Source organism: Perca fluviatilis, chromosome 9 (genome assembly GCF_010015445.1).
Source record: "Perca fluviatilis chromosome 9, GENO_Pfluv_1.0, whole genome shotgun sequence".
Lineage (NCBI taxonomy): Eukaryota > Metazoa > Chordata > Actinopteri > Perciformes > Percidae > Perca > Perca fluviatilis.
This window is the reverse complement of record NC_053120.1, coordinates 13,205,729-13,218,498: the sequence shown is the minus strand read 5'-3', so window position 1 is coordinate 13,218,498 and position 12,770 is coordinate 13,205,729. Positions and strand designations below refer to the sequence as shown.

Sequence of the window (12,770 nt, the reverse complement as noted above, 5' to 3'; positions counted from 1 at the left end):
CCTGTCTCAAAACGATGCTACTATATTATTAGGTTGCCCAAATAAGTCCCTTAAGACTCTCCAGCTGATCCAGAATGCTGCAGCGCGTGTTCTGACAAGAACCAAAAAAGAAGAGATCATATTTCTCCTGTATTAGCGTCTCTGCATTGGCTTACTGTAAAATCCAGGACTGAATTTAAAATCCTTCTCCTGACCTACAAAGCTCTAAATGGTCAAGCACCATCATATCTTGAAGAGCTCATAGTACCTTATTGTCCCACTAGAGCACTGTGCTCCCAGAATGCAGAGTTACTTGTGGTTCCTAGAGTCTCTAAAATAGAATGGGAGCCAGAACCTTCAGCTATCAGGCTCCTCTCCTGTGGAACTAGCTCCCGGTCTGTGTTCGGGAGGCAGACACCATCACCACATTTAAAAGTAAACTTAAAACTCTCCTCTTTGATAAAGCTTATAGGTAGGAAGTGAGGAGTTGCAGTGTTCACCTAGAAAGGCGGGGGAGGGTGTATAGCGCAGGGGAGAGTTCTAACCCGACCAGGCTCCTCTCCTTAACCTGTCTCTCTTAGTTATGCTGTTATAGTTTTTGACTGCCCGGGGACATCCTTTGAAACACTGAGTTTCTCTCTTCTCTCTCTTTCCATCTGTGTGCATCCTTGTCCCAGAAATGCTTGTTACTAACTTAGCTGTGGGGAGCTTATTCCCTGGAGTCCTTATGTGTTTCTTTTGCCCAGCATGTTTCCTTGGACTAGGGTGGCACCTAAATGATGGTTGCAGCTGTCCTGGTGGTCCTGCTCCGTGCCCTGCTTTGCCCTGTTACACCCCGCTACGCTCTGCAGTGCCCTGCTATGCCCTGCTACACCCTGCTACGTCCTGCTACACCCTGCTATGCTTTGCTGTGCCCTGCTACATCCTGTAACGCCCTGCAGTGCCCTGCTATGCCATGAATTACTACAACTACTATTTCTGGTCATTGTTCCAGTATCTTTATTGTGACTATTATTGGCATTGTTCATCACACCCCCAACCGGCACCGTCAGACACCGCCTACCAAGAGCCTGGGTCTGCCCGAGGTTTCTTCCTAAAAGGAGTTTTTCCTCGCCACTGTTGCACTAAATGCTTGCTCTTGGGGGAATTTCTGGAATTGTTGTAAATTATAGAGTGTGGTCTAGACCTACTCTATCTGTAAAGTGTCCTGAGATAACTCTTGTTATGATTTGATACTATAAATAAAATTGAATTGAATTGAATTAACAATACAATACAATTTACAAATTTACAAAAAAATATACAGTAACAATTGAAGAGAGGGAAGGAATAGTGCAATATCAGTATAGTCTGAGATTTAAGATTTAAATATAAATATAGTGCAAGGCAGTTCAGATCAATGGTAATATATGAATAATAATATTGTAATTGTAAGATTGAAATATACATGAGGTAGATGAGCAGAACAGATTGATTGTTCAGTGTAAGGGTGGGGGGCTATTTCTGAGCGTTCAACAGAGTGACTGCTTGGGGAAAGAAGCTGTCTTTGTGTCGGAATAATAGATAATAGATTAAATTGGTCTTATTAGTGACAATACTCATCCGCTGGCACAAAAACTGCCCTGGAAAACACAAGGAGCTGTCGTCATTGGGGTTTGTGGATGCACAACACATGAACAACACACACTAGTGCCAGATGTGAGTGGATAACAGCAATAACCAGGCTTAAGATAAAGGTCTGTGGGGGCTAGCACTCAAGCATCAGAGACCAAAGGAACGAGCCTGAGGGCTGAGATGAGCATTTCTTATTCATCTTGTGGTTCTTTCTTTCTTTCTACCTCTCCCTTTCTCTCTGTCTTACGCACACTCCGTCATAAACACTCATCAGCACACAATCTGCAGCCGTGTGTGCACGATGATGTGATGAAATGAGCTTGTTCTCTGCACTGTATAACCCCATCATCAGAGTGTGATGGAGTCACTCATCAAACCACAATCACAGTCTCTCCCTGGGATACAATCTCCACCAGACACACACACACACACACACACACACACACACACACACACACACACACAACTGTTCTGTCACTTATTCCACACCAAGTAGGTTATGTACTCATACATTTTCTCCTTTGAGAGCCAAGTCAAATTATAATTGATTCTGCTCTTCTTTCCATCTTCCCAGGGGGAAAAAAACAAATATGGAAAGAATTAGAGAGAAAGGCTGAACGAGAGAGAAAGTGCTGAGGCGTCTCAATGCCAAGCATGTGCGTCATCAGATTTTATTATCTAAAACGTAGTGAGCCGTCTCTTCCAAGCCAACACAATGAAGAAATGCCTGGGGGCGTCAAGTAGGGGACTGTCATGTGGTGGCAGGTCGAGGCTGTGTTAGTGCTATCAACTCAATGTCATTTTGTGACTGCTTTTTTACATGTATGTTACTGTAAGCAATGTTGGTCCTCCCTGCTGCTTGTGATTAAACATACATCATTCAGAGGAAAAGATAGTTTGTCATAGCAACATGCTTGGGATCTCCAAAATGCCCACTGATTTAGTGTCAATTTGTTGTCATTAGAATGTTTAAGGAATTGTATTTCTTTTTGTCTTTTCTATCTGTTTTTAATTTGCCGCAAAAGTCGCACTAAAACTGAAAATGTGTCCGTCTTAGTTGTTTGTTATCCCACTACTGATCAATATCACAAACAGTTGCACACTGATTGAAAATATGCAGATTAAGGGTCTTCAAATACAGCTAAGAGTGAGTTTGCTCAGGAGGCAAAAAAAAAAGCTTCACAGCATCTGTTAAAAGGAAGGTCAAGCTGATCCCTGAGGGATTGTAGCTGAGGCCTGGGATTAACACAATGTACAGAAGAAGTGCTAAGCAATTACTCCTCACACTGTCACTTTGAGATTTAAATAGCAATTTACAGTAAACGTGGGAGAAAATGAAATTTTGGTAATGATGATGATCTATTCACATCTAAATTCACAGGATTTGTGACAGACATGAGGCACAAGGAATTGATCATTTGTGGCACGTGGTTAAAAAGATGGATTTGGTGGAAAAGACAAAAAAAAACATAAATGGCCATTAGAACATAATAAGTCAACAATACCATAAAACTTAGAGTAGCATATACAGTGGAGGTGTGGTCGGAATGGGAGCTACATGATGTATCTGAAGAGTAATAGTGTCAAGATATTACTGTAAAGGTGTCTGTGCACCTCTATAAACATGATTGGATGTTACCAGTCAGCTGGTAGCCAAGCAACTGATGAATGCTGATGGTGAAGCATGAATGAAGAAACTGATGCAATTGATGCAATTCTCTCTTGATGTCTTTATCAAATTCAATTCAATTCAAGAGCAAATGTATCAATCACTGTAAATTACAATCTTTAGTGCTGCTGTTATCATTTAGTGCTTGTTTCACTCACCTTTAAACTGTATAAAGACAAACATGATACAGATTTGGTTTTGTGGAATAGTTGCTTATTAATTGTTGTTTTAAAGATAGGTTTCATTTTGAATTAAATCAATAGCGCAGGTACAACAAAACTAACATTTATCCAATCCTAACGATGCTAAGATTCAGTACCGCTACCACCAAATGCACTCTGTTAAGCAAGTATTTCAGCAATACATGCTTTAAGATTGTTTTTTTGTTTTTTTTAAATGTCTGATATAACTTATGACAGTCATGGAAAGTGAAGACAGAAGGATGGAGAAATGCAGGATTTGTTTTCATATCAAGCCAATGGGAGTTAGTTAGTTAGTTAGTTTCCACTCAATACCCACTCCCCAACCACCTACTTATGTCTGCACATGATTTAATGTTTTCATTCAGCGCCGCGCTCACACTAAAGCAGTCTGCATCAGTCAAGCAACAGGCAATAACATCTAGGCAGCGCTCTCTCTCTCTCTCTCTCTCTCTCTCTTTTTTTCTCTCTCTCTCTCTCTCTCTCTCTCTGAGTCACACTTTGATCTCTACCTTAATGTCTCTCTGCCAACCTGGTTTGCCACCTTGAGCGATTCAAACGCTCTCATTGTTCTAAAATGAAAGCTCTTAGGTCATAAAGCATGGCAATAAAGTTTCATTTGAGTGTACTGACGTTTTGTACAGTGTTTTTCTGAATGAAAGCACTACACCTGCAGTTAATGAATGAAACTCCCCCGGCTGAGGCCATCATATCACCTATGTTGTTTTGTTTATTTTTCATTCAAATGTTTCCGAGCAAACGTGTAAACATGGGGTTTGAGTTGTTTATTTGCAGCCTGAGGCCGTTCATATTTTACCTTTTTTGTTTGTTTTCTTTTTAATCACGCTGCTCCTTCATCACAGCTTGTCGTTAGAGGATTTCAGATTTCTAAATGATAGTTAACAAAAGCGGGGTTCAAAAAAGCAAGAGACGGCAAACATGCAGTTTAACAATTGTACGGGACATGCATACAAACATAATTATATTAGTTCATGTCCAGTATGTTGTTGTTTTTTTCCAGCTTTTTGTTCTATTCCAAAACATAGCACAGAATAAAAAACAACCCTAAATAGGAAGCAAGGGTGAATTAGTGCAAGAGAAACAGGAGTGGTGAGAGTGCTTGTACATGGAGGATAGATAAAAAACAAGTGGATAGCAATAATGACAGAAAATGGGAAAAATGGAGAGGAAGCAACACAATGAATACACCAACATGGAGAGTCTTCCTAGAATATTTGCACTGCTGTGCCTCTAAAAGCATTATCACCAAACCCCACAAACAACAAGTGAGGCAAAACCATTTGGTGACAGCCTAAGAGCTCCAAAACATTTGGTCATAATGTGCTAATTACAGTAAATTAAGTTATGAATGTCTCAGTAATTCCTTAAACCTTGAACCCAGGGTCCCTATGGCACTAGAGGAAATCTGTTGTCTGGGGTAAAGTGCAGCCAGTCCAAAGACATGTAGCCTAAAGTGGAAACTTTAATGTTTGAATGTGAGTGTATATGTATTCATCGCTTTATTAGCCCTTCCTCCAGCTCCCTGTGCCCTTGAATACCAATAAGCAAGCATAGAGAATAAATGGATGTACATAGTTATTGATATGGTTATTCAGTTCCAGATTTGGCAAGATTTCCAACTCATATGATTTTGTACCTCTCTAAATATTTTTAATTATTCGGATTGTTTTTATAATATAGCCATTCAATTTATTCCTGAAAGTTTTTGATTTATTCTTTTAATGGAGCAGCTGTTTCAAGGAAATTCATCAACCTCTTATTGACAACTTTTCTTCCCTGTTATCAGTATGAGATTAAGGTTAGTTATTTCTAGGAAATAGTATGTAATGCAATCATGAAATAAAGCATTTCTGGTTTATTTCCCACTATAGTGTATATACAATTCTGGTGCAGAAATCCTGCCCTCCAAGTTTGCTGAACACAACAAAGCAAATACTGAGGACAATAGCTGAGTGTCCTACAGCCGTAAGTGTGAACATGAAGATCAACTGGAGCAGCACAGGGTTAAATAATCACTTACACTTTCAGCTCCTGTGTAAATTCAGCCCTAGAGGTCCAACTGAGCAAACAGCACAGTACAGAAGCCAGCCATCACCATGGGGATCTCTGTGATCATAGTCTCACCTTTTGCACTTCTAGTTTGAATAAACCAAATGGTCAATTTGGCGGCAAAATGCCCCCCGCCCTTCTCCCCTGCCAAATGACCATTGCTGTTAGCTCTGACACAGATTAAAAAAAACAGAGTCTCTAGTCTGTCGATCGAGGCCAGACTGGTCAGCTTTTGCCCGAGGCTCGTCTGAAATGTGTCTGTGGCCGAAGATACTGCAGTCTAAACACAAGGGCGGTTTTCACTGTGGAGGAAAATGGCCTTTTTTGAACTAATGCACAGAACTGAAATATGTTAGAGAAATAATTTACTCTAAGAAGAACTGTTTTTACACCCAAAAGTCTGATAGCAAGGTAAGGCACAGGACCAAATTTTGACTAGATTAGCTTCAATAAAAGCTCCATGCTGCGATATTTTATCAACATTTCGCTTTTGAGTGACATGAGAATATCAACGTCTTTTCAATAAAGGACTTTGGGGAAATATGTTTATGTGCTTGCTATGATTATCTGTCTGTTAGATAAGAGCCAGCAGACAGTAAGCTTAGCCTGGTAAAAATAAAACAACAACAACAACAAACCCTTTAGTTATATCTGTCAACAAGACTCCAGGAAGTCATTTCTCCAAGAAATAGTGCAGCACATAACTCCCCATAAAACCTAATTTTTATACACAATGTTTTACATTTCAAAGAAACAATATATAATATGTTAAATAGTGGGCTTTTAGCGGGATTGGTAGAAACATTTCTAAAAAGGAGAGAGCCCAGACTGGCTGTTTCCCCCTTCTTTCAGTCTTTATGAGCTCGGCTAAACACGCCCTCCAGCGCCATGTTTAACACACAGATATAAGAGATTTTATCATTTCACTCTTGGAAAGAAAAATTATCTAATTCCTAAAATCTAGAACTAACTACAACTTCTAACTTACATCAAAATAATAATTGAATTCTCTCTGTGGTTCTCGTTGTACCGCGTCATTCAAGTTTGAAGCAAAATATATGGAGGTGAAGCAACAACGTGGAGAGAGACAGCAGCAGATAGACTGCAACAAAGACTTCAGGGTAATTAATTAGAGAAAGGAAACCAGAGAGAAGTGACAAAGACCAGAAATAGTAACTGAAGAACAACACAAGGTTGATCCTTTGTTTGTAATTTCTCCTCACAAACTGTGACACAACTCCAGACATTCAGAATTAAAACAGTAAGCAATCTCACAATGTTGTAATTGTCAAATCAAGTGTAATTCATTGTGGGCAGCATGAGTCATTCACCTCACAGCTTTTGTTCCATTTCTTATGAAAAGTTGTAATATAACGTTGAGAGAAATGACTCACCAGCTGCTCCGCACAATCAGACCTGAAGTCTTAAGTATACCATGGGAAATAAAGTTTTCCTTCCAGCTGATATCCTGAACATTTGCAGTAGCAGACAGAGAGCTTTATGTGGACCACTGCGTCTCTGGGCATGAGGGGCTATTTCTAAACCACGGTGTCAGAATACACACCAATCACTCACAACACCGCACACAGGCCAGGATGTTGCATGCATGTGTTTGCACTGCAGGTAAGTGTAGATGGGGGTTTGAGTTTACTGGTTGAAAGCCATCTCTATTTTTGTGTTTATGTACACGGACTGGATATGTACAGTGTAGCTGTTGGCAGAAGGGAATTTCACAGAGTCTTAGATAAACACAAGCATACAAGCAGACCCTTCTGTCAGTGGTTGCCTCAAATTTTCCCCTCAGATGGTACAGAGGAGTTTTCTATGTTCCTGTGTTGTGTGTTGTGTGTGTGTGTGTGTGTGTGTGTGTGTGTGTGTGTGTGTGTGTGTGTGTGTGTGTGTGTGTGTGTGTGTGTGTGTGTGTGTGTGTGTGTAACTATAACTGTGACTGAGTAGCATGCTGTTTTAAGGTGACAAAGGACTGAGTGTCCGCAGACTACAACGGAGGCAAATATTAAAGCTGCTATAATATATTCTTAATATAAACAATGGGTCAAATCTTTATGTGTAAATTGAAAGAAATCGCTTGTAGTGATGAACCCACTGAGAATTATCAACTGACGCTGAAGTTCCCCTCAGCTCTACACAGCATTTTAGCATCTTTCAGCTGCTCATTCTTTTGGTTTTTCATGCCACAATTGTACTGTTTTGGTTCATTTTCACCGCTCTCTCAATGTTTTCAGGCAGCCGTTTTCAGCAACAAAAAAAAAAGCCACTGTACACAAACACAGTTAGCAACTAACTAACTAAACATAGTGGAGCATTTAGCATGTAGCTGAAGAGCCAGATATTTCCCTTGGGAGATGGTGGAGAATAAAAACTAAAAGGAGAGTGAATACTGACTTCAATTCATCATGTGGTTAGAAACTTGACTCTGAAGAAATGCTAATGTTATCCTGTATTTGCTGGATGTGTAAATAGACAAATGAGTGGCTAACACGTTCACCACAACAACGTTATAGGACGTCAGTGGCTGTGCCCAAGTGGCCAAAAAAGAAATGTGCAAAGGAATGATGAATCACAATTCAGGATTACACTTCTATCATGCCATCTGGAAATTTACCAACTGTGGCTGCAATCGCCATTAAAAGTGACAATCAAGAAGTAGCAAGTATAATTTCAGAAGCAAATAGCAACAAACCCCAACAACAGCCATTCTAAACGCCTGTAAAAAGTTATTCTCATAGTGCCATTGTTAGTTTCCATCACAGCTGCAGTTACATTTAATCCATGCTTGTAAAGTGGCAGAGCCAAAGAGGACGCCACTATTTTTAAACTGCCAGTAAGATACCAAAGCTCAGCAGTGTTAGGAAATTGACCTGCATGACACCTGAAGTGGTTTGAAAAAAGCTATAAAGCTTTAACCTTTGTGAATGGGCGTTCTGAAAAACATAGGTCAGGTCTGGAAAAAACACTCACTTACTGTTAGTAACCCAGATTAAGCTACAAATTTAAATAATATCATCATCAGAGATCATTTATAAGCAGAATTGGACCCACACAGCCGTGTTGCAATGATCACAAAACAATGATTTATTTCTGATCACTGTGCTGAATAACTTGTGTTTGGTGGACTGTGTACAACACAGTATAAACTATTGTATGGCAATTTAAAAAATATCAATGACTTTTTTGGCATCTGCACAGTAAATCAAATTGATCATTTAGCACAATGATATTATTATTATTATTATAATTATTATCTGCTGCTTTAAGGACATCTGCATTTTCAGAGTTATTGTTATACTAACCCTACAATATAAAATAAAGTGCTGATCGGCAGTAAACTTACACACTGGCACTGCACCATCATGTTACTGTGACAGTACGCTAACATAAAGAGACTTCTTCATCCCATCCTTTTGTCTGTGCTAATTTACAGTATTCAGGACACAAAATGAAGCCAAACAGGAAACTATAAACTTTTTAGAGTCAAACAACAATGTTATAAAGAGATTTGACATATAGAAGGGACTTCTACGAAAACATCTTGGCTTCCTGTCACAAATGTCACCTGGGTGTGATAATACAGTGACATTTAATTTGAAAAACTATTTAAAAAAGTCGTTCAGTCATTTTTTTATCATTTGAGCTGGTAAAAAACACAGCTGCTCGACTTTTAATACTAGAAGACAAGATCATCAGCCCTGTTATAGCTTCTCTCCCCTATGAGCCAGAGCGCAGATCTGAGGCTGCAGAATCAGTAAAATCTTTTAAATCACTTCTCAAAACTTATCTTATTTAAAAAAAATGCTTTTATTAAAAGTAAAAATATTTATTGTGATATTTCCGGGTTTTTATGACTTTCATCAGGTACGTCGACCAAAGTCATTGTCAATATGTAAATGAGAATCGCCCACCCTGACTTCCCTCAACCCTGGCGTGGATTTTTCTTCTTCTTTTTCCCTACAAACTTATTTTATATGTCATTTTATGTCAAGTGTCAAATATGGTGTAATATCGTCCTGAGTCTATGCATTTGAAGGTTAAATCCATCCAGTAACATAATGATTTCACTTACTGTTTGGAAGTATGATCTCAATAATGAAGCCCCGGGTTCCCAGACGTTACAGCCACACAACAACTCCGTTCAACCCCCTTTTTCATCCCTCTCCTCAACTCTCTTCCTCCCACCTACCTACCTTCCTGTATACTTTGGCTATTCCAAATTAAATTACTGTACTTTTATACCATGCATGGTGTGGTCTTGTGAAAGAGGTATCGATTATGTAGGATTTACATATAGTAGATCATCTCTATCAAATGTGAATAATCTACTAGGGTTTAAATTGTATACATCAGTAAATCAGCTCACTATCTATACTGTGCTGTACTGTAGCTTGTTCTCGGCTGTGAAAGAAGCAATAGAGCAGGAAATTCAAAAGACAAATGTTGAAACTAAATAAAATGTTCTGTTTCTGTTTCCTGTGTGAAATCTGCACCTGAAATATGCACCCACCCACACTGTATCTGTCTTAGCATGCAAGAATTATAATATACGCGCAAACACACACACATACACACACACACACACACACAAACACACATAGCAATATCCTTCACTTGTATTGCATCACATAGAACTTGAAGGAAAATGCTCCCTTTTATCAAGTCACCACATGTAGTTATAGGAGAGTTTATATAGTAGTTTACGACTGTGATATCAAAGCACTTTACTGTCTCAGAGATATGTTTAACTGCATTTAAAAGACAGCAGAGGAAGTGTGTTCAATTGTGTGGAATTATATACTGAAAGTGTGTGATTTAGCACAAAGAGAGCAGCAGTTATAAAACATTTCACTCATTAAACTATCATAATGAAACCCTTGATCTTCAGAAGACATAAAACATGTGGCTCTAATCCATGGTATGCAAAATAGCTCCCTAAAACATGATTTGTTGGTCGACAACCCCCATGGTCAGAAACCCACCAACCACAAAAGAACCTTGAGAATGAGTCTGTAATGGCTGCATTTTAACCACTTGACGTCAGTGATGTATTTGAGATTATGAGTAAAGTAGGAAGCGCAGGTCATAGGCAAATTAATACAATGTCACTGAGGTCTTGCTACAGTATGTGGAGGCCAGAGAGCACTTAAAAATACATGTCATGCCTGTCTCCTGATAAACATAATGAGAAATATAACTAGAGACAATGGATTAAATAATAAATTAGGCTGTTTTCCTGTTTTTTTGCTTGTGATGTAGCTCTAAAGCAGGGTTGTCACACTCAATTTCACTAAGGGCCACACTGGAAAATAAGAAGCACATTCAGACTTATTTCATCGAAAAAGTCAAACATCTTTTACTGTACTTTTGCATGTCTTATACAGTCTTCTCACTTACAGCTTCGCAACATAAAGTCCCAAAAAAGTAATTCAGCTATCAAAAAAATAAAGCATGAGAAAACATTGGAAAGAAACATAGGAAAAAGTGGGAAAAACTATGAACAAAGTGAAAAAGCGACAACTAGCGAAAACTTATTTCATTATACAAAATTTATTGTGGACCTATAATGATATGCATGCCAGATTAAAATCTGCAAGGGGGGCCGGGTTTGGCCCCTGGGCCTTGAGTTTGTGCTCTAAAGAGACAGCAAAGTTGGTCTGTTGGTCTGTTGGTCAGTTGGTCCTCAACTTTGGTCCACACTGAAATATTTCTATCTATATAACTTATATTCTATATAACTATCGGATGTATTGATATATTTTGTACAGACATCCATGATGCCCAGAAGAGGATTCCATTTATCAAGTTACTGTAAATATCTCAACATCTACTCACTGTAATGGATTGGCACATAATTTGGTACAGACATCAGTGTTTCTTAGACAATGTGTCCTGATGACTTGATGTGATCCCCTGACTTTTCCTTCAGCACCATCCTGAGGTTGATACTTTTTTAATTTGAGTGAAATGTCTCGACAATTATTGGATGGATTGCCATGACATTTGGTACAGAGATTCATGTTCTGCATCTATGAAAGCCTAATGACTCCAACACTTTGGTTTATGAGCAAATGCCTACAAAACTAAAGACATTCCCATGAGCCTCAGCAGCACTAATAAGTGTGAAGTAGCAAATCATCATGCTTTCATGCTAACACACTAAACTAAGATGGTAAAAATCTGCTGGGTTGTTTTGTAAATTAAACTGTGTACGTACACACCTTTCAAACAAAGTATTTTTGCATTAAATATATGTTTCTGCATGTCTATTATTGATATTTTGGAAATTGTCTCAATTCACTGATGACCACATTCTCCATATTCAGTTTTGATACAAAGCTCTGTGTCCTGCACGCAACACAAAAGAACAGTAAAACTGGAGACTTTTCAGACAAATTAACCATCCACGAATCAATTTATTTTAATGACTGTTTCTGGAGAGATCATGTGAAAACATGTCTTTTAAGTTCCTAATAAGACTGTAGGAGAAGCATCTCTGGAGACATGAGAGTTTCCCAGCCAGTCAGCTGCCTTGTTAAGATAAGATAACAACAGTACATACTAGTGTGCTTGTACAACGACTCTAAGTTAGCTTCTTTTTTTAAAGCTTGTTTATTTGTACAGTATGTACTTAAGCAGAGCAGCACTGTTTTCCAGACACATCTGGTTTCACAGGATCACGCTGACACACAGTCGGTCACAGCAGGCTCCAGCAGGAGGTCTTTTAGTGAGCAGTGAAGCACTTAGGGGTTAAGTGCCTTCATGGATAAATTGACAGTAGTGCTTGACTTAGTGAGAGGCATCATTTATTCAGGTCCCACCTTCACAACTTCACAGCCTTTAGAAGAACAGTTCTGCTTTCACACAATCCGTTATTGTGTGAAAGCAAGGTGCACCTGGTCCGGTCCAAGTGAACCGTGAATTTATTCAAAACACTGCCTCTTCAAGTAAAAAAAATGTCAGACAGCGATAATCAGCCACAGATGCACATATACCACCACCGATTACTATACAATATGATCCATCAATAAATACTGTAAGTAAAATCTTGAATTCACTTGTAATCTATAAGCCCACAATATGTACCTCAGGAGGGATGCGATGCTGATTTCTTTCAGTGGGCGGACAGAATTTGTCTTGGTCAGATGAGTCACCTTTTCAGTTATGTACCATTAGTTAGCAGCAGCAACTTTAACCTTTTGAGGTGACATTCATGAAGATGTCCACAT

The 12,770-nt window shown here is 38.9% G+C and overlaps 1 protein-coding gene across 1 annotated transcript in view; it reads right to left on the bottom strand.

The window, feature by feature from the left end:
- Window positions 1–7,018, bottom strand: part of lepr (leptin receptor) — a 47,081-nt gene extending 40,063 nt beyond the window's left edge. Inside the window, exon 1 of the mRNA XM_039811755.1 lies at window positions 6,927–7,018. The gene's annotated coding sequence lies outside the window, so the exon portion shown is untranslated. The remainder of the gene's footprint in view (window positions 1–6,926) is intronic.
- Between the last annotated feature and the right edge of the window lie 5,752 nt (window positions 7,019–12,770).